The sequence below is a fragment of the Syzygium oleosum genome, unplaced genomic scaffold (genome assembly GCF_021117445.2).
Source record: "Syzygium oleosum isolate NSW1041296 unplaced genomic scaffold, Sole_v2.1 Sole_v2.09, whole genome shotgun sequence".
NCBI lineage: Eukaryota > Viridiplantae > Streptophyta > Magnoliopsida > Myrtales > Myrtaceae > Syzygium > Syzygium oleosum.
In genome coordinates this window covers 2,386,401-2,410,472 of record NW_026607493.1, presented here as the reverse complement: position 1 = coordinate 2,410,472, position 24,072 = coordinate 2,386,401, and the positions used below count along the sequence as shown (strand labels likewise).

At 39.2% G+C, this 24,072-nt stretch overlaps 2 pseudogenes; both read right to left on the bottom strand.

Moving 5' to 3' along the window:
* Positions 1–1,960: 1,960 nt before the first annotated feature.
* LOC115661303 (MDIS1-interacting receptor like kinase 2-like) lies at positions 1,961–4,569 on the bottom strand (annotated as a pseudogene).
* Positions 4,570–22,652: 18,083 nt separating this feature from the next.
* LOC130139025 (MDIS1-interacting receptor like kinase 2-like) lies at positions 22,653–23,499 on the bottom strand (annotated as a pseudogene).
* Positions 23,500–24,072: the final 573 nt, after the last annotated feature.

The following is a 24,072-nucleotide window of genomic DNA, read 5'->3' as shown; positions in this document are numbered from 1 at the left end:
AAGAGGGAAAAAAGAAGAAGACAAAAGCAAAAGGATGACAAAAAGGGCCTTATCTTTAAATAGAGCACATTAAGGGAAAATGAAGGAAAATAAATTGAAAAAGATATGTAAAAATTAATGCCTAACAAATCAGAAAATAGCGGATTATTCATTCCTATAAGAGGAATTAGGGAATGATTCATTCACTTGGTAGAGAGTGAAGGCTATGTTTGAAAATCAAAACCTACCATCGGTTGTTTACAATTTCTAAGGAGCGACCATGCTTCGCCTGTTTCGTCTTCTCCAAAAATTGCCCTTGGGACCAAGCATCGGGCGGCGACTAGTGCTCACTCCGTCGAGCTCCAACTAGCGACTATCGCGGCGTAGAATGGCTCCCACCAGTACCTTCCACGGTGGAGGCCATGGTATATCGCTGCGACAAAATTTAGGGACATTGATTGCAAGGAGTGCACGATTTGCTGTGGATCTTTCGAGAGAGGAGACAATAGTTGGGTGCTCAACGGCTGCAATCACATGTGCTATGAGAAGTGCATCAAGAAATGGCTCGATCGGCATACGAATGACTTACTTTGCCGGGTACCATTCGGGCACAGATTTATGGATCTGATCATGGGCCTGATTGGTTTATGGATCCGATCGATATTTTTTGTTTTGATATGATGTTCAGGTAATTGACCTTGATCGGTGTAAATCCATACTGACCTTTACTTTTTATTTTGGCCAAACTGATTGAATTAATTTTTTTGCTTCATAGTCTTTTTTATCCAAGTACGTCAGCCTCTAACTTAACATGTATGAGTTTTCTTTTAGGACGAATCATTTCGCGCGCATTTGTCTTCCTTAATAATATTCAACAAAGATTTTGAAGAGTAGTATCAAAATCTTATGTTAAATGTTCTGATTCATGAATAGTAAAAAACAAAAGGCATCGGTAGTTTCTATACCTTTTCAATTTGCTCAATATTGTTCCTATACTTTTTGTTTGATTAATGTAGTCCCTCATCTATACGTACTTTTTCCTTTTTTGGGATTGATCATTCCGTTATACAAGTGAACGGAAATGCTGTTGTAACTATCAATTTGTCGTGATTTGCTGCCGTGTCATCCTATGTAGCTTATAATTCTTAATTTGTCGGAAAATTTTTCTAATCAATTTAAAACACGATAAATACATTTAAAAATAAAGAAAAGGAAAATAAAAACTCATTAAAAATAAAAGAAAATAAATATAAAAAAACATACGAATTTCCACAAAGGAAAACAACAAAAATTGAAACATTGCAACCTTCGTCGCCTGTGGCCACTGCTGTGGCGGCTGCTCCCTAGGCAACACGATGCGGGTCAGGGACACCGGCGGGATCTCGCATGCGCAAATAAGAGTTCCATAAACTATTAGTTGTATCCTTTAAACACCAGCTTTATTTAATTGGTGTAAATGCTTTATTTCATTTAAATTAATTTATGAAAGGATGACATAAACATATTAAAATATATTAAGGATTTAATTGGACCAACTGAAAGTTTCGCGATGATAGCGCACATTACTCAAAATCGATTTAATTGAATCAATTGAAAGTTCAAATACGACATTCCACATCAATAAAAGTTCACATATTGCTAGCACCATTATTGCTTACGGCAATAGAAACTACATGTTCTTTACATCTCAATCAGAGAAGGCGAGAGATGTTGATCTAGTGCATTTTGCAAATTCACTTCCTGATCACTCTGCAAAAGGATGGAAATAAATGTGAAATGGGATCTTCCTAGAAGTCTTCCCATAATTATTTCTGGCACCGCAACTGCAAACTCTAAACATTGCACTATTCTTGTAATGTTCATAGAGAAGCTAGCTCCGTAGTGAAAATCAGAAATCACATGGTTGTGATTAGTGAGAACTAAGAAAATATTCAAAAGGCGATCATCATCTCAAAACCAAACACAATAGCATATGAAAACTTCAAATCTTACCATCTCCTGAAATGCTCCCGATTTTTTTTAATTAAGATCGCGAAGATGGTTTAAGCTGACAGCAGAAAGTGGCATATCCAGGGGTACTTGAAAGCAAAGCTCACGTGAGACTTGTCCCATGGTCGGTCAAAGCCTCAAATCAGCTTGCAAGCACTTGAAAGCTAGCTGGGCGATCAAGATCACGTCCCACGCATCTTGAAATAACAAATTTCCATAAGATGATTAAATAACTAATGAGCTGCACTAAACTACTAAAAGTTCAATTATAGAAGCATGACATTGAATGCCATCGAAATTGAACAAAAAATTGAGAAGTACCTGGAGCAATATCCCTGATGGTACCAGCAATAGCCGTCCGGTATGACGAATCTGGCCTCAACAGTCTTGCGGTGCCAAAATCGGAAACATGAGCCTTATAATCATGATCCAATAGAATGTTGTTACTAGTCAAGTCTCGATGAATCAACGGATGAGAACATTCGTGATGCATATAGGACAATGCATCCGCAACTCCCCGGACCACATTTATCCTCTTGTCCCATTGAAATTCTGTTGCTCTCTGATCATCGTTCAAAATTATTCTCAAGCTTCCTCTTTCCATGTACTCATACACCAAAAAACAGCGCTGGGCATGAGAGCAGAAGCCATAAAATTTCACGATGTTGCGATGGCGTATATTTGTCAAGGCTTGAATTTCCCTTTCAAATGATATCAAATCAACAATCTCAGTATCTTCCTGGGATGACAAAATTTTCTTGATAGCAAATGTTTGACCTTCAGAAATCTTGGTTTTATAAACAATTCCATATGCTCCTTCACCCACATAGTACTTGGAGTCAAATCCTTCCGTGACCTCAATGATTCAATCATAGAAAACTTTTCCATCATAACTCAAAATACTCATGAAATCCAAATCATTTGCCTGTTCGTTATTCTCTCTCTTCATAATCCTTCTTTGATGATGATTGACGATGACAAGAACAATCAAGGTGCAAGAGAGAAAGAGAAACCCTGAGAACGAGATAATAAGGATAACTGTGATTCTAGCTCCAGTATGCTGATCATGTTTCACGCTTTCGGTAGAATTGCAGTTCGGTAAACCGACAACATTTCCACAAAGCCCTTTGTTATGCTGAATTGACTCAAATGGTGCCTCATTGAAAGCCTTGACATTAGGGAGAGGACCTTCTAGGTCATTGTTGGATACATCAATAGAAGTCAAGGCCAACATATCACCAAAAGTATGGGGGATGGAACCAGACAGGCTATTGTGGGAGATATTTAGAACTTGCAAGTTTCTCAATATTGCAAGCTCTCCTGGTATATTTTTTGACAAAATATTATAACTCAGATCAAGAACCTCGAGAACTTGTGTGTTGCCTATCTCAGGAGGAAGCTTCTCCAAAATTTGTTCCTGCTCAAGTTCAAGGTCAACAAGCTTTTGCATGAGCCTAGCTGCACCGGCATCGATCCGTTCAAATTGTTTGATGCTAAGTTTAGATGTGCCAGATGGGATAAAAGTCCAATCTCAGTCGAGACATTTCCCATAATCGTATTGCTGCTTAGGTCGAGGTCGAACAACATGGACATGCTTCCCATTTCCCTCGGAATCTCTCCACTTAAATTATTTGAAGAAAGGTCCGGTAACTGTAATTGAGCCATCCTTCCAAATATTGTGGGTATCTCACAAGAGAGGTCATTGTTTGATATCCTTAAGCTCGTCAAATTACGACAATGCTCCCATTTCCACGAATGTTCGCCTCTCAAATGATTATGGCTCAAGTCCATAAAATATAGATGCGGATATATTCCGAAAGCATTTGCTATGTTTCCAGTAAGTTGGTTTCCGTTAAGCCTCAATCTGATTAATGTGCTACAGTTCTCTAGGCTCGTGGGGATGGGACCCGTGAAATGATTATTGTCAATGGAGAAATATTGCAATGATCTCCCAAGACATACATCTTCTGGCAGTTCCCCCTCTAGTTCATTATGATATAGTAGCAAATGAGTCAACCGTGCTAACTTATTGAATTCAAAAGGCAATGAACCAAATAATTTATTGTAGGCAAGCTGCAGTCGAGTTAGATTGGCCAGGCTTCCAATTGATGCAGGGATTTGACCGGTCAAATTATTTTCTCGAAAAATTAAATTTCTAAGAGAAGTGAGCCTCACAATTTCTGAAGGTATCGGTCCTGCAAGTCCATTTTGAGAGAGGTCAAGAAGAGATAAACTTGTCAAGTTGCTGATGGAACGAGGAATTGGGCCAGAGAGTTTGTTTTTTGATAGATTAAGTTCAATAAGAGAAGCGAGCCTCCCAATTTCTGAAGGTATGGGTCCCGAAAGTCCATTTTGCCCCATGTAAAGAATTTTCAAATTCCTCAAGTCACTTATCTCTCTCGGAATGGAGCCGGAAATATTATTGCGCGAAATGCTTAATTCGGCTAAATTGCCTAATTTTCCAAGAGAAGCAGGAATGGGCCCTGAAAGTTGATTTTTCCATAGATAAAGATGAATCAGGATGCTCAAGTTCCCTAGTGAAGCAGGGATAGGACCGATCAAATTATTATTCTCAAATTCTAATTTTGTAAGAGAAGTGAGCCTCCCGATTTCTGAAGGTATGGGTCCCGAAAGTCCATTGTGCCCCATGTAAAGAATTTTTAAATTCCTCAAGTCACTTATCTCTCTCGGAATGGAACTAGAAATATTATTGCGCCGAATGCTTAATTCGGCTAAATTGCCTAATTTTCCAAGAGAATCAGGAATGGACCCTGAAAGTTGATTTTTCCATAGATAAAGATGAATCTGGCACCACCCACCTGGGTGGCGCTGCTGGAACGCGCACTCTTCCTCTCGCAAAAGGTTGAGTGTTCGAATCCCGAGCGCCGCAGGGTGACTTAACCGGTGGCACGTGTGTGGTGGCTAGCACGTGTCACCCCCAGGGTTTACTCCCCGGCTGTCGGCCGTGCGGGGGTTCCCTGGGTTACCAAAAAAAAAAAAAAAAAAAGATGAATCTGGCTGCTCAAGTTCCCTAGTGAAGCAGGGATAGGACCGGTCAAATTATTATCCGGAAATTCTAATTTTGTAAGAGAAGTGTCGCGACCTAAATTTTTCAGGCTAATGGATTATTAAGACTAAGCCTAACTCGGGCCCTCCCAAGCCCTATCAATTCGCAACTTAGGGTTTAAGTTTTTAACATGCAAAAACTTTCATGCTTAGAGTCGCCACTAATCTATTTGTGGTAGGTCGATTAGAAACCTAAATAAAACATAGGGAGATATGTTTTATTCCTACGAACCAGAGATTCTAAGCTCGGGGACTTGATTACGCTAGATCTAGTCTAACGCCCTTTCGGTACCTTTTCTTTTCAAAAAATGTCTATGCAGGCAGTCTGAATCCATTTTATTACCTAATCACTAACATGTGAGGTGTTCATGCGGGTGCGCAAACCACCAATTTAACACCCAAGAAAGCAATAAATAAATTGCAAGATTAGGAGAATGACGTACCTTAGAGCAACGCAAGCATCTGCATTGTTAGTAGAAAATCACACAGACAATCCTAATATGATTTCTAATTAACAAAGCAAGGCACTCAAGATGTTCTTTAGGGTTTATTAAAATGCAAACTAACCTTTATGCAATGACGTACAAAAAATGACATGCGATTAATGCAACCTAGCATGCGAATTATATGTCATGCGACGACGTGACCTAATTCTAATGACGGACAAATAATTTATTTTTGGTATTTTTCCAATGAAATTCGGAATTAAAAAAAAATGCCTAAATTAACATGCAATCAATTCTAGAAAACGTAATTTAACCTATGCTAAAGTGACTTCTTTTGGGTATTTTTTTATGATAATTCGAAATCTAAAAATAACCTAAACAATCTATTAGGATTAGAATAACACCTAATTTAAACTAGGAAATAAATTATCTTAAGTCCCGATTTAAATTAAATAATTGTCCTGTCTTCTAGATACATTTAGGATTTCCTAAACATGCAAAACTCCTAATCTAAATCCTAACTAACATATTTTTGGATTTTTTTATAAAAAAAAAAGAAAACAATCAAACAAAGATAACAACCGCATTCAAACAATCCACGCAATCCGCAAGATTCTTCTTATCAAATTTGAATTAGGAAAGAGAATCGAGCTAACGGTCATATCTATAGGGTTATAGATATCAACGGAGAACTGATTATTCGAATTTGGAAACAGAATAAAATCTATTATCGTATCCAAGTGATTATGGATAAGATAACGATTTTCCGTATTGCCGCGTATCGTACCTTATGGATAAGGTCGGATAGTCATCCAGATACGTTGCCAAATTAGGAATAATTCCTAATTTAGGGTGTTTTCGAATATTGCGGATACCACAAAATTATCCTAAGATATCTAGCTATCCACCAAATATTTACGGAATATTCAAAATATTCAAACTAAGAATTTAAATATTTTGAAAATATATCGGATAGAGATTTTTACCTGATTTGTGGATTACTTTCCAAATTTGAATCACCGGCGGATCGGGATCGCGGAATGGCCAATGGCGGGTTTGGTTCTCAGAAGTGCTCAACAGGTGATTATTGGAACTCTCGGTACATTAGTGACGGCTTGGCCAGTCACGAGAACAGGGCACCTGGGTCTGCAAAGCAAAGCAACATGCAGAAAGGTTATCGTGGCTGAACATAGAGCATCAGAATCACTACAAGTTGTCCAGTAGTGAGGCGGCAAAAGGATCAGCGTGCTGGAAGTGCTGCTTCACGGTGGGGACTCGCCGGAAGAATGGGAACCACGAACTACCGGGAGAGAAATTGGGCGTCCGCCAATGGAACCAAAGTACAGTAGCAAGGAACGTTGATGCGGGTAGGAATTCACTGGAGGTGTGACGTCAGCAATGAGATCACTAGGCGGCACGTTGACGGCGTTGGGAAGTGCGGCTAAGACGATGTCGGGCCGAACCGCTGTGAGATGGAGTAGCGGGGTCGTCGCAGGACAGAGCAGCAATGTCGATGAACACAAGCAACGGCAAACAGGTCACGGCCGCGAGGAGGGTGACTCGGCCACGTAAGGTGTCTCGGCCACGGCTTGGCTGTGAAATCACTCCTTTCTTCTTCACAAGGTATGCGTCTTTTCGTGAAAAGCTCCCACAAATGAAGACAATTCTCTCTCTCGCGTGTATCTTAGTGTGAATAATGCTATTGATTAGAAGAGACAAGAAAAGAGCCCCCTTCTTGTCTGTACGTGACCCTTTTATAGGTAGGGAAGACCCGGGCTTTTAAGGAAAGAGAGTAAATCTACTTTCCTCTTATGAGTGTTTTAGAATATATTATATTTTAACTCCTTCCCATTATTGTGGCCTTTTCTTTCTGTTCACGCCAATGGATGCATGAAGACCACCTTGATATTGATAAGAATATATTCCCATATATTGACCAGATTCCACTTTTCCCTTCTATCTTCTTTATATTGTTTCCCCTTTGAACGGAGAGACAAACTGATCCTCCTCCCTTTTCCTTTTATTTCCTTCCTTACCCTTAATCAAGAGGATCACCGCCTCAAGTATTCGAAAGATTGTGCCCATGTGCTTAATTCAATTAATTCTATTTCATAGACCCAAACAAACTAATTGGGCTCAAAACCCCATCTGCACCAGTTCAATAAATGCGTAAACTATATGGGTCTAATTAACTATTAATGAAATGCTCCTAATATCTATATGCAATTTAACTAATTTTTTTGTCTAGGGACTGAGATTGATCCCTAATTTTTTATGCAACGAACGACTGCCTGGATCGTCAAAATTTAGGTGTCAACAAGAAGTAAGCCTCCCGATTTCTGAAGGTATGGGTCCCGAAAGTCCATTTTGCCCCATGTAAAGAATTTTCAAATTCCTCAAGTCACTTATCTCTCTCGGAATGGAACCAGAAATATTATTGCACCAAATGCTTAATTCGGTTAAATTGCCTAATTTTCCGAGAGAAGCAGGAATGGGCCCTGAAAGTTGATTTTTCCATAGATAAAGATGAATCAGGCCGCTCAAGTTCCCTAGTGAAGTAGGGATAGGACCGGTGAACTTGTTTCCGGATAACTGAAGTTCCAAAAGAGAATCCAACCGTCCAATCTCCTAAGGGATGTGTCCTCTTATGTTGTTTGCACATAGGTGCAAATAATGAAGACTCTCTAGCATACCTAAACTTGGAGGAATGTCCCCGGACAGTTCATTTAAGCAAAGATCAAGAGATTTGAGTTTGGAAAGGTTACCGATAGAGGGAATGGATCCATAGATCAAGTTGTTGGCAAGTTCAAAGCTAACCACACCAGTTAAGCGCGAGAAGTTGAGGCCGTCTAGAGTTCCTCTCAACCGAGATAGGAAAGATTTAGATGGGCGATGGCTCCATAGTCATCGCAAGTGACACCGGTAAAGCCGCAAGGATTGTTGCTATGCCATGAAGAGAGGAGAGACTGGCAATGATTGTCAAGAGTAGATTTCCAATTCAGGAGAGCCTCAGCTTCATCCTTATTCTCGGTCGCGGGGACAGTGGAAAAAGGAGTGGAGGAAACAGAAACGCCTGCACCATGAAATGAAGCAGTGCCAACCAAGAAGATTGAGAAGAAGAAGAAGACCGCCAAAAGAGACTGGGTGGACAGCATAAAGGAAGAAACCATGATTTGGGGAGGGGATGGTTGGGTTTTGAAAGGTGGGAGATGGTTCAGGTCTGCATATTGTTAACAAGATTGATGACTTTACTTATATAGATTTGGAAGATCAGTCCCCCGAAGCCTCTATCGAGCACAATTCCTATAACAGCTGTACAGCATTTTTCGGAGAATGGGTCCGTCTCATTGACGATGTATTTTTATTTTAACTGAAAATGCGATTCGAGAAATCAAATAGAGGGTAAATAGATGGAGAGGCGAGAAAAATAGAAAAGGAAAGGATGAGTGGATAGTATTCAAAACAGTGATGGCTGTACAAATTACTTGCTTTTCAATTATTTACAAATTTAAGTTTACGTGCCAATTATGAGTGTTTTATAAAGAGAAGAATGAAGTGACTGCATGAGAGATAGGAAGCAACTTCGGATGAATGTGAACCTCATTATTCTATAAGTGACTACAATAACGCGATAAATAAGTAAAAATACTTTTAAAAGTATAAAAAAATATTCAAATATCCAATAAAAGTCGACTTCATCATCTTGTTGTCCAATTTTAAAGATCGATCTTATCTCTTGCATCTTATTCTTTGGAAAACCTCTATTCTCAACCTCGCCGCTTGCCTCGCCACCGTCCGAATCCGATTCTATAGTACCTCCGTCACTCTAGTCTTGTTCTTGGTTTCTCGCTCTAGAAGGTTTTCCGAAAGCGACCGGATTGAGAATTTGGTTTTCTCATTTTCTTTTTCACTGTCGAGACGTGAGAGAGAGAGTTGACGAGAAAATTTGCAAGGCAAATTCAGGAGCTTTTGCAGAGTAAAGAAACTGACACGAAAATGAAATGACCTTAGTGATAAAATTTAAAATTTTCTCTCTCCCTCTCTCTTTTTTGTGGCCAAAGAGTAAATTCAATTCAAAGTTAAAAAATATTATGTCTTTTCCAGTAAAATTTTAGAAATTCCTTAGATACAACATAGGTAAAAGAAAAGGTAATTCATCATATTTAAAAGGTGTTTACTAGAGGTTTGGTTTCTTGATTCAATTGGGTTCCATCAACTCAAAGAGTCCTTCCCTGTTTCATGCAAAACAATTCTTCTCTCTTCATATAAGACTTTAGCCACGATAACACTTATTCATCATTCTTTTCTTTATATTGCACACGTATTGAATTTTTTTTCCTGTAGAATAATTCTGGGATAAGCACATTAGGAGTGCCATAACTTTCATACGGCGCTCACTTGAGTGCCATAACTTTTTTTTGGCTCACTTGAGTGCCACATCGGAGTAAAATAGATGATTTTTTTTTTGGTAACCCAGGGAACCCCCGCACGGCCGACAGCTAGGTAAACCCAGGGGGCGATCGTGCAACCCACCACACACGCACCACGATTAAGTCGATCCTGCGGGTCGCGATTCGAACACTCAACCTTTTGCGAGAGGAAGAGTGCCCTTTCCAGCAGCGCCACCCAGGCGGGTGGTGTAAAATAGATGATTTGAGTGCCACTTCCGGTGAAAATAGATCACTTGAGTGCCATTTTCCGGCAAATGAGCTGACATGGATTTTTTAATTAATTTTTATCCGACGTGGATTTTTTTTAATGTTATTTTATTTTTTTATTGATTTTTTTAATTTTTATTTTTCTTTATCTTTTTATTTTTATTTTTCTTTCTTATTTTTCTTTTTTTTCAAGGTTGGTGAAGGTCATTGCCTTCGGTGGCTCGCATGCGTCGCCAGACAGGCATTTAGGTCGCTTGAATCGGAAAGCCCTTGCGAGGCCCGCATGCTTCCTCTCACCGGCCGCGAGCGCGGCGGCGAAGGCTCTCGCCAGATCCGGTGAGGCCGCCTTGCCTGTGGTGGCAAAGGATCTCGCCAGATCCGGCGAGGCCGCCTCGCCCGCGGCGGCGAAGGATCTCGCCAAATCCAACGAGTCCGCCTTGCCTACGGCCACGAATGCCCTTGGCAAGGCCATCGTGGCCTCGCCCTCAGCGGTGAAGGTTTCCACCAGATCCGGCAAGGCTGCCTCGCCCGCGACCGACAAGATGGCCTTCGTGGCCTCGCTCACCGCCAGTGAGGCCACGGCGGCCTCGCCCATCGCCTTTCTTGGCCAAGGGCATGGCGGCCCTTGCCCAATCTGGGCGAGGCCTTCACAGCTGGCGAGGTCGCCGATGACCCTTGCCGGAATTGAAAATTTTTTTTGCAAAAATAAAAAATAAAAAAATAAATTTCAAATTTTCAAAAAAATATTAAAATATTATCCACGTCAGCTCCGCGAAGCCATGTCGCTCCGACGAAGTCACGTCAGATTTTTCGCTGCCAAATGGCATTTGGCACTCAAGTAATCACTTTTTCAAATTTTTGGCACTCAAGTGAGCCAAAAAAAGTTATGGCACTCAAGTGAGCGCCGTACAAAAATTAAGGCACTTCTAGTGTTCTTATCCCAATAATTCCTATTGACTTATTTGTATTGTTTCAGAGGTTTTTACGAAAAAGAGTACAAGAACGACGAGTACATGTTCCCCGTATGAAGGGAAAAGTAAACGACATGATTTTTTATACAGGTGGAGAGAGATTCGCCTATTTGCCAACGCGGCACTGAATTGGCGATGCATCCAGCACCTCGGTGTAAGCATCAATGGCGGCTCCCAAACGATTCCTCCGGTAATACCCGTTCCCGACCTTTCTCAACCTCTCCGCTTGCCTCGCCACCGCTGCCGGCGGCAGTAATACGAATGAATTAATTCTGTCATATGAAATAGGAAAGTACAATATTGTGTTCAATGAAAGGTTAAAAAAACAAATAAGCAAAAAAAAAACAATTTGTCTTATATTAAATTGAAAGGAAAAAGATTACAGGAAAGAGGAAAAAGAACAAAAGCAAAAGGATGAAAAAATGGGCCTTATCTTTACTTAGAGCACCAAAATGAAAAAAAAAACGAAAAAAATCTAAAAAGATTTGTAAAATTAACGCCTACTAAATCAGAAATTAGCGGATTATTCCTTCGAGTGGATCCATTCTTTGCCAGACAGTCATTTTATATGTTGAATCAGAAATTAGGGAATGATTCATTCACTCGGTAGATAGTGCAGGCTATGTCGAAATCAAAACCTACCATCGGTCGTTTACAATTTCTAATGAGCCACCATGCTTCGCCTGTTTCATCTTCTTCAAAAATTGCCGTCGGGATGAGGAATCGGACGGCAACTAGTGCTCGCTCCATCGAGCTTCAACTAGCGACTCTCGCGGCATCAAATAGCTCCCACAAGTGCCTCCCATGGTGGAGGCTGTGGTATATTGCCGCGACAAATTTAGGGACATCAATTGTGAAGAGTGCGCAATGTGCTTTGGATCTTTATCATTCGAAAAAGGAGACGAGCATGTTCAACAAATGCAACCACGCACATTATGAGAAGTGCATTGAGAAATGACTTGACCAATCTTCGAATTGCCCGCTTTGTCGAGTGCCATTTGGGCACACATTGTGCCAACTGACATTGGCTCCTATGTTTTTGGTAGATCAAGGCCCAGTTGGTTTATGGATCTGATCGATATTTTCCTTTTTGATATGGTGTTCGGGTAATTCACCCTGTTCGATGTGATCCATATTGACCCTTATTTTTCATTTTGGCCAAACCGATTGAATTATTTTTTCCTTCATTAGCCAACTACGTCAGCCTCTAACATATATGAGTTTTCTTTTAGGATGACCTGATAAGCCCGCATTTGTTTTCCTTAACAAAATTCAACAAAGATTTTAAAGAGTAGTTAGTTTTATCAAAATCTTATCCTAAATGTTCCGATTCATGAAAGGTCGTGCTTTTTCCACTCCTCTTATGGCTTAGACACTCTTTTTTTTGTTTTTGTTGTTTTGACCATTCTATCCCTTGTTGAGTTCACCACTTTTGCTACAATTTTTGGTCTCTTTTTTTCGTGAGTTCATATCCCAAAAAACCCAAAACTGGTACATATGTGACAATTTTACTCAAAATTAATTTTTTGACCACCGAAAACCCTAAACTGATACACCTGTGATAAATTTACCCTAAACTAATATTGTGACCACTAGAAACCTTAAATTGATACATTTATGATAAATTTACCCTCTATTAGTTTCCGTTAAATTGAATTAATATCACAAAAAATCATAAACCGATACACCAAACATAAAACTGGTACATCAGTGAACTACCGTGTGTCATTTAACAAAGCAATTTGATAGTAAAATTTAACGGAAATAAATTGAGGGTAAATTTATCACAGGTGTATCCGTTTGAGGTTTTTTATGGTCAAAAAATAAGTTTAGGGCAAAATTGTCACAAATGTACTAATTTTATATTTTTGGTGGTATTAACCCTTTTTTTTTTATTTGTTCAACTCTTTTTATTACTTTGAGTTAAAATAGGAAAGTGATGGATTCTAAGAGTTTACTAAAGAGCTGCACTTTTTTCACTCATTCTTCTTCTTTCTTTCCACACCTCTCATTTGTCTCTTTGTTCTCTCTGCAGGCCGTTCTCTTCTTTCTATGCTTCCCACTTCTTTTTCTTCTTCTTCCATAAATCTCTCCTGCATTTGTGATCTCCAAAAAAACTGCTTACTTGAACAATTTGCACCCTCCTCATTTGCTGTTGGAGGTACAGTTTCTGGCAAAAGCTTGTTTTTTTCATTTTTAGTTTTCTTGGTCTCACATGTTCAAGAAAAGGAGAGAAAAATATAAAAAAAGGGAAGAGACAGAAGCACTGATATTACCTTTCATGGTGCAAGAAGAGCCTGGGTAGAAGAAAAAGGGCTCATTGGGGAGGTCACTGATGAGCCCAATGCCAATGCCAGCGAAAGTGTTGAGGAAGATGGGGGTGACATCATAGATAATAAACAAAGGACAACGAGGTTTGTGGAAGAAGAAGTGGGAGGCGTAAAAAGAAGAGATTGATGTGCAATAGAGAAAACGAGTGAGAGGCGTGGAAAGACAGAAGAAAAAGGAAAGTGGGACCCGTGTGACAAAAGAAGAAACAAAATAAAAAGAGTTGACCAAATAATAAAAAAGAGATCATATAAAATTGTAGCAAAATTGGTGGGCTCCCCAAAAGATAGGATGGTCAAAACAATAAAAAAAAATGGTGTCTAAGCCATAGGAGGAGTGGAAAAAGCGCAATCCTTCACAAATAGTAAAAAATAAAAGCGTCGGCAGTTTCTATACCTTTTATGTACTTTTTCTTTGACCAATGTAGCGCCTCAACTATATGTATTTTTTTTCCTTTTTCGGGATTGATCATTTCGTAATACAAGTAAAAATGCTGATGTGACTGTTTAGTTGTCGTTATTTCCTAATGTGTCATCCTACTTAGCTTTTAATTTTTCTTGAATAAGTGTATTATAAGTCATAAAATTTGTCATGAAAATGCAATTTAGTCCAAAAACTTTCAAAAAATGCAATTAAGTCTTAAAACTTGTCAAATTGTTGTAATCAAGCTCTTCTATTAACTCCATTCAATTTGGTTAATGGAAAATGCTAACTTGATTTTTTTTATTTTCTCTATCTTACGTGGCGCTAGAGCTGTCCAAATAGGTTACAAAACCATATGTTAACCCACATTTATGAAAGTGGGTTATATATGGGTTACCTTAAAATGAAGATATGGGTCATAAATTTGTTTAAAAAAGAAAAGTCCAAACAAGATGGGTTTTATTGGGTCTTTTACAAACCCATTTTCAATCCATTTGTGACATTTGCTTTCAAAGCCACTCATTCTCATTTGCGTACTCTCAGGATTTATATGCTTGGTTTAAGCTGCTCAGCAATGGAGATCTGAACGCGGTAGAACTAGCGACAACGGAGCAGCTATAGCGACAATAATACTTGAAGCTATCATGCACCACCCATCGGACCCCTATGGCCACCCCTAGAGACCTCTGATCACGGCCTAACTCTCTCCTACCTCTCATCTCTCTCCTCTCCTTCGTCTCCATCTTCTTCGCCCTCTCTCTTCGGATGGACCTCCCTGATCTCCGCCTACTCTTACCAACCCTCGAAGTGAAGTGGAAGCCCCAGCTCGACTTCGCCGCCTCCAATCGGCCCTGTGATTACTTCATTAGTGAAGCCTCAGCCTGTGATTTGACATCTTTTGATCCTGTTAGGGGCTGTCGTCTTCGAGGCCACCGTCGTCGGGGTTGCCGTTGTCTGGGTGGAGGTAGCTGCCGTCGGGTCCGAAACCCTAGCCTTCTCAAGCTTGAACGGCTAGGGTTTCATTTTATTTTACATATTTATTTATTTAATTTTGAAGAATTGTAGGGACTTTTTATTTGTTTTTCTCATGGGTTATATTGGTGGTTTTGGGTTAGATTTGAGTTGAGTTGGGTTGGGTATGGATCATTTAAATTGCTTAGTAAGTAAATGGGTCAATGTGAGTTAAATGGGTAAATTTGGGTTGAACCCATTTATGACCCATCCAAACCCAACCAGACCCACCCATTTGCCACCTCTACGTGGTGCTAATGTGGATAAAACGACATTGTTTTAGTTCAAACCTGATTTTTTAGTATAATTTTATTCAAATTATATCAATAACAAGCAAACTTTAAAAATGCACAAAAAAAAGCAAAGGAAAACTCACCATTGCTAGGAAGTGCTGGCAGTTGATCGCAAGCGAGGGCCTACAAGCCCTCGCCTAAGTTTTCCTTTCCTTTTTATTTTTTTTTGGATTAATATCATGAAAAACCTCAAAATGGTACATTTGCGACAAATTTACCCAAAACTAATTTATTGACCATGAAAAACCCCAAACTGGTACACCCGTAACAAATTTATTCCAAACTAATTCTTTAACTATAAAAAACTCCAAACTGGTACACCTGTGATAAATTTATCCCAAACTAATTTTTTTACTACCAAAAACCCTAAACTGGTATACATGTGACAAATTTACTCTCCGTTAGCTTTCGTTAAATTTTACTGTTAAATTTACTGATGTGGATGACACATTGTGATGTGGTATGGCGATGTGGCAAGTCCACGTGAAAATTCATTAGATAAATACCACGAAAAACCCCAAACTGGTCCGCTGACAGAGGGTAAATTTATCACAGGATTACCAGTTTAGGGTTTTTGATAGTCAAAAAATTAGTTTGGGGTAAATTTATTACATATATTTCAGTTTGTGGTAAATTTGTCATATGTGTACTAGTTTGAGATTTTTTGTGGTAAAAAAATTAGTTTGTGATAAATTTGTTATAGGTGTACTAGTTTGGAGTTTTTGGTGGTAAAAAAATTAGTTTGGGGTAAATTTATCACATGTATACCCGTTTGAGATTTTTTGTGGTATTAACCCTTTTTCATTTTTGTGTTTTTTTATTTAAGTTTACATATTTTTAATATAATTTAAATCAAATATGTATTGAAAAATCAAATTTGGACAAAAATGACGTCGTTTTAGCCTTATATTTCATATTTTAGCCATGTTATCGCCACGTAAGAGAGAGAAAATAAAAAAAAATCAGGTTAGCATTTTTCGTTAGCCAAGTTGGACAAAGTTAACGGAAGGACTTGATTGCATAAATTTAACAAGTTTTAGGATTTAATTGCACTTTTTTGAAGTTCAATTGCATTTTCGTGATAAGTTTTAGGATTTATAATGCACTTGTCCCATGTTTTTGTTGGAAATTTTTTCTAATAAATTTAAAACAAGATAAATATATTTAAAAGTAAAGAAAAGGAAAATAAAAACTTTTATAAAAGTAAAAGAAAATAAATATGAAAGACATACAATTTTGACAAAGGAAAACAACAAAAGTTGGAACATTGCAACCTTTGTCGCTTGTGGCCACAGCGGCGGCTGCCCATAGGCAACATGACTCGTGTCAGGGACCCGGCGAGATCACGCGTGGAGTAGAGCGATCCCACCAAAATATTACTGATCTGCGGTTCCGTAAATATTAGTTCCATAAAATATTAGTTCTAAGCGAGAGAATGATCAACACTTGGTTTCAAATTAATATTTTTATGCAATATTTCATTAAAACAGAGAGTTAAAACCCGTGTCGTCCAGTGTTGAATAAAAGCTTCCAAGCCATGACAAAACCACTGACTTAATATGAATAATGTGGTCTCATTCTTATTTAAGCTTTCAACTGAAATCGTGTCTAATGGAGAATGAGGGAGGATTTTTAATTATGCTTCAAAAGAAAACAATTAGATATTATAATTTTGCAATTTCAAGTCAACGTGATTTTCTTCATTAAATATCAGCTTTATTTAAATGGTGTACTTGTCGGAGAAAGGATTTGATTGGATCCTTAATTGATCCTTGATAACAATTATGATTATATAGATGATACAGTGAATGGATTATGATTCTATAGACGATACTGTGAATCGTCAGCATAGAATATTGTGTGAATATTCTAGGAAGACAATATACTATACACTCTTTCCAAGTTTTTTTTTTGGTACTATAAATACACCCACACGTTTGTACAACATTCATTTAATGAGACATACAATCACCATTCTCCCATATTTCTATACACTTTCTGTCACGGTATCAGAGCAGTGATCCCGACCTAGCTTCCGCAAAATTTTCAAATTGCCTCCGGTTGTTCTCTAATTTCGTTGTTGCAAATCATCCCTTGAAAACAAATTAGCACTCCAAATTGGAATTCATTCTTTTGTTCAACATGAACACCAACGAAAATCAAGGTGTGATCTTCCCTACAACGGAGGAATCATCCAATCAAAGTTCGGAACAAACTAATCCGACACAAGGTGACCGACCTCCTGCCTAGTCTCACACAGCTTCGGGAGGCAATGCAGCTCAGTTCCTCGCATCAGCCCAATGGCCACCAATTCAATGGGTTCCAATCCAGGGCCCAACCAAATCAGCAGTGGATACATCATGGTCCATCCACAGAAGATGCAAGTTCGGGAACCCAACACAATGGAGGTGGCCCATTTGCTTTTGGGCCTCACCCAAACAGTGGGTCGGACTGGACTTCTCCGGGTCACAGACCCGAATTAAACCCGGGGGATCCAGGGACGAATCCCTACCCAGGTTTGCAACCCGGTTTCTCGCCATTTGCTTTTCCGGCCGTCGGCGGCCGCCCAGAACCAGGCAACCCTCTTTACACGTCGCCGGCCGACGGGCCGGAATTACGGCTTATCACCTTTCAACTTGCCGGATCAGACCACTACACTGCCTGGGCAAGGGATTTCCGGCGAGCCGTCGTAACAAAGGACCCTTTCCGACCGACGAACAAATGCAGCGGCATTGGCGCAAACGCAACCAGCTCGTCCGCACTTGGATTGGGAATTGCCTAGCACCCGAAGTTGCGGCCCAACTTCCTCCGACCGAAGATTCGAAGGCTATGTGGGATAAGCGAAATGTATGGAAAACTCGACCGTGTGAAAATTTTCTCACTCACTCAAGCCCTATCAGAATTGAAGCAAGGGAACCTCTCGGTTATCGCTTGCTTCAACCGACTATCGTCTCTATGGAATGAGCTCGAAGTGGCCGAGGAGCAGCTTGAAGGGCCAGAGGCGACACTCAAGCGGTACAAAGAAATCAAAAGGAGAGAAAAGGTAACACGATTCCTCTTAACCCTAAACGAAAGCTGCATACCTTTTCACTCACAGATCCTCGCCACGGAGCCCATTTCACTGCTAGGTCGAATATTCCAATTGGCCGTCCAAGAAGAAAATCAACGACTCGTGACCGCAGAATTTGTGAAGATAGGGGAGAGCATTACACTTGCTACACCAGCTGGCCCGTCGCAGCGAGTTCATGGCGGTTTCAGAGCACCGCAGCGAGCACAAACCTCCGGGCCACACCGTGCGGTGAGTGGTTCTCACTGGAATGAGAATGAAACAGAAAGCCCTAAAGGTTTGCGATCCAACGACTCATATATAACGCGCATATCAGACGGCCCAGATGCAAGGCGTGGATAAGATGGCTCATATTTGAGCCCTTATGCGGGCGAATCAAACGCCCCTTATGAAGCCACGTCAGCTCCAATTTTTAAGCCATCAAATGGCTCACGTAGTGCCACGTCGTCACATAAAGAGGGAGGAAAAAAATTCAAGAATTAAAGGTAAATGCTGTGAATATTGCAAACGTCCTCACCATACCATTGAAACATGCTGGAAATTACATAGAAAATCTAATGACAAAGAAAGAAGGGAGAAAGAGTTTAGTCTTCTGCACAAGGAATTGATAGGGCTCATCAGACGATAACCCAATAACAATATCAAAATATTATGAAGGCATTCGGTCAATTCAAGACAACTGACCAAACTGCGGGTTTTTCATGTACTTCTATTTGTAAAACCAATCTTATCTCAGTCGGTGCATGGATAATTGATTCGGGCGCTAGTGACCACATAATCTGCAATGAACGCTTATTTGCTGATGTTCATAAAAGGCTCCATAATTCCGTGTCAGTACGGCTTCCCAATGGGAACGCCAGTCATGTAACAAAAAATGGCACAATTCAGCTTAGCTCAAGCATTACCCTTAAAAATGTTCTCTAAATTCCCGAATTTGAGTTTAATCTCATATTTGTTTCCAAAGTTTGTGAGGATAATTCCTATCGCATCAACTTCAATTCCGAAAAATGTTCCTTTCAGGACCTTTTGACTGGGAAACTGATGGACTTGGGATAGAATGGCACAAGGATTATATTTTTGGATAAGCTTCCCAGAGATTTTGATTTATCTTGATTAAATAAAAGCATTTCATGTATTGCCACCACTAGTAATAAAATCTCTCTTTCACATTAGCGTTTGGATCATAGTGCTTGTTCTCTTCATCCAAATTGTATGATCTGCCCCTTGGCAAAACAATCTCGAGCACCATTTTTAACTAGTATATCTCGGGCAACTAGTGCTTTTCCCTTAATTCATATGGATATCTGGGGTCCCTATCATACCCCACATCGTGATGAACCTCGTTTCTTTCTTACCATTGTGGATGATTACACTCGTGCCACTTGGGTCTTCCTCATGCAATCCAAAAGTCAAACTTTTTCTCATCTGTCGAAATTCTTGTCCATGATTAAAAATCAGTTTGATAAATCTATTCAAAGAATTTGCACGGATAATGGCCGTGAATTTTTTTCCATTGAGTGTCGATCTTTTCTATCCTCTCACGGAATACTTAGTGAAAGCTCTTACACGTATACTCCCTAACAAAATGGGATTGTTGAGCGCAAACATCAACACTTCTAGAAGTAACTCGAGCACTCAAATAATAAGCTTCCATTCCTGAATCTTTTTGGGGAGATTGTATGGTCACGGTAGCCTATTTAATCAATCGAATGCCAACTCGAAATCTTGGTGGACGGACCCCATTTGAGATGCTTTTTGGAAAACAACCAAGTATTACTCATCCAAGAGTTTTTGGCTGTCTATGTTATATGACAAATGTGGGCCATCGGGATAAAATGGACCCCCGTGCTCTTCGATGCATTTTTATGGGATATCCTACCCTGAAGAAAGGCTACCGAGTTATGGAGATATTTACAGGTCATTTTTTTGTCAGCCAAGATGTTGTCTTTTGTGAAAATATTTTTGCTTTCCAAGAAATGACATCTTCATACGAATCATCTACATCAACATCGAATCATCAGCAATTCTTATTAGAGGAAGATCTATCTACGACGCCTCAATATATTCTGGTAGGACCTAACGAGACGCCACCTACTTCATCTTTTTCACTGGCATTTCTAGAATCTCCAAGCACATTGGTTGAATCTCCAGTATCTTTTTGTGAGCAAAACAATTCACCCGATATGTCTTCACTGCCACATATGGAATATCCTTCACCAGCTATCGAGCCAATCACTACAGAAAAACCTTGACACTCTAGAAGGCATATTCATCCTCCTACGTGGACCAAGGATTACATATGTCCTACTTTGTCTTCTCCAGGTACACACTATCTCATATCTTCATATGTATCATTTAGTAGACTATCGCTAAAACATATGTGCTGCATTAGTCGTATATCCGAAGAAAATGAACCTTCTTTCTATGTGGAAGTAGCATGTGATATACACTGGCAACAAGCTATGGACGCTGAATTAAAAGCTCTTATAGAAAATAATACTTGGGACATTGTTCCTTTTCCCTCTCATAAAAATCTCATTGGCTGCAAATGGGTTTACAAAATCAAGTACAAGGCTGATGGTTCTGTTGAGCGTTATAAAGCTCGACTTGTTGCTAAAGGTTTTACACAATGAGAAGGGTTTGATTATCATGAAACCTTTTCTCCCATTGCTAAGGAGGTAACTGTTCGATCATTTCTGTCCATTACTATATTTCGCAGTTGGGAACTACATCAAATAGATGTTCACAATACCTTTCTTCATGGTGATTTAAACGAAGAAATATACATGAAACTTCCATAGGGTTTACGCAGACAGGGGGAGTCTCGAGTATGTCGTCTTCGTAAATCTCTATATGGACTTAAGCAGGCCTCCCAACATTGGTATGCTAAATTTACCACAACACTCACAAATGCAAGATTTCAACACTCCAAGCACGATTGTGCCCTATTCACTTTGACTAAAGGTACTTCATTGATCTACTTGCTGATATATGTAGACGATATACTCATCATGGGTAATGATGATGCTGCAATTCAGAAGTTCAAGAAATACTTGCATTCAACCTTTCATATTAAGGATTTAGGGCCTCCCAAATATTTTATTGGTATTAAGATAGCTCGATCCGACAAGGGCATATGTCTCAGTCAACGAAAATTTGTCTTGAAAATCATATCAGAAGCAAGATTATCAGGATGTAAACCAGTTGCTATACCTATCAAGCATAATGTTAAGCTAACGACAGTTGAATTTGATATGAACTCATCCTCATCTAATGAAGATCCACTAATTAAGGATCCGTTAGGATATTAGCGACTTGTTGGATAACTAATCTATCTCACCATGACTAGGCCCGATATATGTTATGTAGTGTAAATACTCAGCCAATTCATGCATAGTCTGAAGCAGTCCCATATGAATGCAGCAATGAAGGTGGTAAAATACTTAAAGGGACACCCACAACTTGGAATTCTTTTATCAATAGACTGCAACATGAAGATGACAGCTTATTATGATACAGACTATGCTACTTGCCCAATGACAAGAAGATCTATTACTGGTTTTTGCATTAAGTTGGGAAAATCCTTGATTTCATGGAAGACTAAGAAGCAGTCAATGCTTTCATTATCATCAGCCGGATCGAAATATTGAGCTGTGGCAAAGACTGTTTGTGAAATAGTTTGGATACGAGGATTGCTTTCAAATCTTGGTGTACAAGTTGATGGTGCAAGCGAATTATTTTGCGACAATGATGCCACACTCAAACTAGCAGCAAATCCAGTCTTTCATGAAAGAACGAAGCACATAGAAGTTGATTGTCATTTCACTTGGAAAAAAAATTCAAGAAGGGATTGTTATCCCTAGAGGAATTGGAATTGTGGAACAGCCTGCAGACATTTTCACGAAGCCATTGTGCCAGAGACAACCCATGTATCTATTGAGGAAGCTAGGGGTCTTTGATGTATATAAGCCGCCAGCTTGAGGGAGAGTGTTGGAAAAAGGATTTGATTGGATCCTTAATTGATCCTTGATCACGATTATGATTCTGTAGATGATACAGTGAATGGATTATGATTCTATAGATGATAAAGTGAATCGTCGACATAGAATATTGTGAGAATATTCTAGGAAGACAATATTCTGCACATTCTTTCCAAGTTTTTTTTTGTACTATAAATACACCCATACGTTTGTACAACATTCATTTAATGAGAAATACAATCACTATTCTCCCATATTTCTATACACTTTCTGTCAGTACATGCTGTATTTCATTTAAATCAATTAATGAAAGGATGACATAAACGTATTAAAATATGTTAGGGATTTAATTGGACTAACCGAAAGTTTTGGGACGATAGCGAAGATTACTCAAAATTGATTAAATTGATTCAATTGAAAGTTCAAATATAACATTGCACGTCGATAAAAGTTCACATATTGCTAGTATTATTATCTCTTATAGCAATAGATACTACATGTCCTTTACATCTTATATCAAAGAAGGCAAGAGATGTTGATCCAGTACATTTTGGAAATTCACTTCCTGATCACTCTACAAAAAGATGGAAATAAATGTGAAATGGGATCTTCAAAGAAGTCTTCCCATAATTATTTCGGGTACCACGATTTCTAACTATAAACATCGCACTACCTCTGTAGCCTTCATGGAGAAGCTACGTCTGCAGTGAAAATCATAAATCACATGGTTGGGATTGGTGAGAACTACGAAGATATTCAAAAGGCAATCGTCACCATAATTGAAAACCAAACACAATAGCACATGAAAACTTCAAATCTTACCGTCGCCTAAAATGCTCCGAATTTTTTGACGTTAAGATCGTGAAGTTGCTCTAAACTGACTAGAGAGAATGGCATATCCAGGGGTGCTGGAAAGCAAAGCTCACGTGAGACTTGTTGCATGGTTGGTCGAAGCCTCGGATCAGCTTGCAAGCACTCGAACGCTAGCTTGGCGATCAAGACCATGTCCTGCGCATCTCAAAGGCCAAGTCTAGAAGGCAAGAGACGTTGATCCAGCATATCCTTCAACATCATCAACTTAGTTTGGGCGGATGATGAACATTGTCGAGAGACATGATCTTCTGGATGCTTTCCCATGATTGTCTCTAATGCGATGACTCCAAAGCTATACACATCACACTTTTCGGTAGGAACCATAGAATAAGCTAGCTTTGCAAGTGAATAATTTACTATTTTTTTTTTATTCTCGATCATAAGTTGTATTCAAGTTGACAACATTACTTCCCATGGCGTGACACGTGATGATTACAATTACAGATTTCTATTTAATCTATACTTACAACTCTGATTTGAGTATGGGAGTTTATGCTTTGGCAAAGTTCAAATTTGTGTTCGACGCTTATAATACAAGCATCTTCTAGGTAACACGAATTAATATCCTTAAAATGGATTGATTATAATGTTTTCCTCATTTTCCAGTTCTTACTTTTGAGGAAAATTAAAAAGCTGTTTCATCAACATTGAACTTGAAAACTCTAAATAAGTATAATTAATTTCCATAATACGATTAAATAACAAATGAACTGCACTGAACTAGTAAAAGTTCAATTATAGAAGTATGACACCGAATGCCATCGAAATTGAACAAAAAATTACAAAGTACCTGGAGCAATATACCCAATGGTGCCAGCAATAGCAGTCCAGTTTGATGAATCCGGCCTCAACAGTCTTGTAGTGCCAAAATCAAAAACACGAGCCTCATAATCGAGATCCAATAGAATGTTATTACTGGTCAAGTCTTGATGTAACAATGGAGGTGAACATTCGTGATGCATATAGGTTTTGATGTAACAATGTTACA